Source organism: Triticum dicoccoides, chromosome 4B (genome assembly GCF_002162155.2).
Source record: "Triticum dicoccoides isolate Atlit2015 ecotype Zavitan chromosome 4B, WEW_v2.0, whole genome shotgun sequence".
Lineage (NCBI taxonomy): Eukaryota > Viridiplantae > Streptophyta > Magnoliopsida > Poales > Poaceae > Triticum > Triticum dicoccoides.
The window spans coordinates 648,857,247-648,860,745 of NC_041387.1; the positions used below are offsets into that span (position 1 = coordinate 648,857,247).

Genomic DNA, 3,499 nt, shown 5'->3' on the forward strand with positions numbered 1-3,499 from the left:
CCAACAAGTCGGTTTCACCCGAAAGGCAAGAGTCCTTCTCGGACTCCAGGGCCAGACGCCAGGGTTCCCGGCGTCTGGACCCAGACGCCAGGGACCCTGGCGTCTGGCCCCTGGACTCCGAAAAACTTCCTTTTGCGCTTTCCAAAAACCTTGTGGGCTTTCCCCTTTGGCCCAAATAACGTGTTCTCGTTCCCAAACATTTCGGGAAACATCCGGAACCCCTTCCGGTGAATTCCGGAACTCTTCCGGAGATCAAACACTATTATCCCATATATCAAACTTTATCTCCGGACCATTCCGGAGTTCCTCGTCATGTCCATGATCTTATCCGTGACTCCGAACAACATTCGGTTACCAACATACATAACTCATATAATACTATATCATCAACGAAACGTTAAGCGTGCGGACCCTACGGGTTCGAGAACTATGTAGACATGACCTAGAACTTGTTTCCGGTCAATAACCAATAGCGGGACCTGGATGCCCATATTGGCTCCCACATATTCTACGAAGATCTTTATCGGTCAAACCGCATAACAACATACGTTGTTCCCTTTGTCATCGGTATGTTACTTGCCCGAGATTTGATCGTCGGTATCCAATACCTAGTTCAATCTCGTTACCGACAAGTCTCTTTACTCGTTACGTAATACATCATTCCGTAACTAACTCATTAGCTACATTGCTTGCAAGGCTTATAGTGATGTGCATTACCGAGAGGGCCCAGAGATACCTCTCCGACAATCGGAGTGACAAAACCTAATCTTGAAATACGCCAACTCAACATGTACCTTTGGAGACACCTGTAGTACTCCTTTATAATCACCCAGTTACGTTGTGACGTTTGGTAGCACCCAAAGTGTTCCTCCGATAAACGGGAGTTGCATAATCTCATAGTTACAAGAACATGTATAAGTCATGAAGAAAGCAATAGCAACATACTAAACGATCAAGTGCTAGGCTAACGGAATGGGTCATGTCAATCACATCATTCTCCTAATGATGTGATCCCATTAATCAAATGACAACACATGTCTATGGTTAGGAAACATAACCATCTTTGATTAATGAGCTAGTCAAGTAGAGGCATACTAGTGACTATATGTTTGTCTATGTATTCACACATGTATCATGTTTCCGGTTAATACAATGCTAGCATGAATAATAAACATTTGTCATGAAATAAGGAAATAAATAATAACTTTATTATTGCCTCTAGGGCATATTTCCTTCATTTTCTACTAGTGTTACTTCCCTGCTTGCCACCTCATCCTACAGTGTGTAGATATCAATTAGTAGGTTATACAGGCTGTTGACATTTAAGAGAAGCACATAGCAAGCTAAGGAAAGGAATACTACAATGGTGAAAACTCCTTTTTTCCAGTTATTAATTAATTGTTTAGTTTGGTTATAAAAGAGACTTCTTAGGAATTATGCACTTGTAAGGAAAGGAATGTAACAACACTATCAAGGGACAGTTTTTTGATATACCTATAGATAATTTATCTCTGCATGGCCAGTGTAGAGCAGTCACTACTTTGTTTTCTTTGTTACCCCAGCTCTCTTTCCAACACCAGTGCCCCTTAATCGCAAGGTGTCATAGTCAGAAATGAACTGGGACATCTGTATAAGGTGAAAGAACAAAAAGATAAATATACATCATAGGTCGTACCTTTTGTTCTTGATCATCAGAGTCTGGTCATCTTTGTCATTCTTTTCTTCAACAGCAGGTGAAGAAGGTTCAGCTGGATCGTCATGTTTGCTCTCATGCACCTAGCAAACCAAGCAAGTTGACAGCAGAGGAACATTAGACATTGATACACGAAGGTAAATATCTATATATTTTTTATCTTGATAAAACATGTGTTATCAACTCTATTTCATTGTGTTAGATAGGCACCCTACTGTATTAGTACAAATGAGCAAGGAATAAGAGAAACCTATTATAATGAATGCATGAATCATTGGTTTTCGTACAACCGAGTTGCCTTTCTATGAAATCTAAAAGATATGCATCCATAGGTATTTGAGATGAGGAGTATAAAGAAGCCTGACCTTGTCAGCCTCGGCAGGCTTCTTCAGAGGTTCTTCCAGTGCAGTAGTTTGCTTATCAGTACCAAGAAACAAAACACGCCGCTTGGGCATGGTGATTTTCTATGAAAGGAAACAGCAGCATAAGTGCAAGCAAGGAGTGTGATACATTGCAATTATCTGTTTCAAAAGGTATACCCTGGGGGTGTAGCTGGAAGAAGGGCAGCACTGAGCTTTGAAGTGGGTGTGCGTGCCTACACATCAAAAGGCAGTTAGCATAACTGAAACAGTTTGCTGCCATTCAGATTAAATCTGCAACATGGCAGAGAGGAAACTAAACAAGGCACATACCTCGGCTGTAGATGTTTTATAGCCTATAGTAAGGCTGCCTGATGAGCTACCAGGCTGTGCATTATAGATGTTTAGTGTGTTTGGTGTAAACATCCCAGAAGACACTGGACTGCCAACCAGTGAAGTAGGCGCTGATGCTCCAGCCGTCCCTGGGACATAGTCAAACACGGACGAGCTTAACTCGGGTTTGTAGGTCTCTATAATCCTCACAACTTGGAACGACAACTGCTCACTGTTGACATTAAAGCTTCTGCTTGCAATGGACACAAGGAGCTTGTACTTCTATCCAATAAGCTGGGTAAGTTCTGGTGGAGCAATCCTGTCAACCATTGGCACACGAGCCATCTCCTGGATTTCTTGACTTCAGCGAGCAGAATGGAGACGCGGCGACGAGCTAAACGGAAATTCCTATAACAATCTGTAAAATAGAAAGGGAAACAATCAATACAGAACAATGACATGCAACCATATAGGATCTATAAAAAAACTAACCAACTGCACCGGAAGAGAGATTAGAACACAGGAGAAAGCACCGAGCATTAAAAACACACTGTGTGCTGCAATGCTCTTCCAAAACAGGCAAAACAAAAGCGCTTATCCATCCAAACGAAAACAGTAAAACAAGCAACAAAATAGAAGAAAAACAAAAAGACACATCGCCTTCAAACATCACTATCTCACAAAAGTATCAGCATCAGCATATCCTCATACAAGCCGCGGAAACTGACACCGCGAACCATGCATAACTAACGCAAGATGAAAACACACGACAACATTCATCGAGCAACCCTCGCGCATTTCATCAAACACCTAACAGGCATGCACCCATAGAGAAGCAGAGAGGCTCAAACTAACCTGGACAGCAAGGACGGAACGACCCACGCTCCTACGAAGGAGCCAACGCGAAATCCAAGGAAGCTGCGCACGAAGGGAGCAAATGGAAACATACCAGATCAGTAAATCATAGAAACAACGGCAGGAAAGAACCGGAGGAGCAGAATAGAAAGAACCTCAACCAACATCACCAATGAAGGAACGGATGGCCATGGTGCAGAGCCGGAGGACAGAGCATTCGAACGGGATGAAGCGATGCGACGAAGAGAGCGGGCAGCAA

General features: G+C 42.8%; 1 long non-coding RNA gene across 1 annotated transcript; it reads right to left on the minus strand.

Moving 5' to 3' along the window:
- Window positions 1-1,682: 1,682 nt before the first annotated feature.
- LOC119294169 lies at window positions 1,683-2,789 on the minus strand. Its single transcript, XR_005143364.1, has 4 exons — window positions 2,386-2,789; window positions 2,233-2,288; window positions 2,059-2,157; window positions 1,683-1,776 (listed from the first exon to the last, which is right to left on the minus strand). It is a non-coding gene; the product is annotated as an uncharacterized LOC119294169 (long non-coding RNA).
- Between the last annotated feature and the right edge of the window lie 710 nt (window positions 2,790-3,499).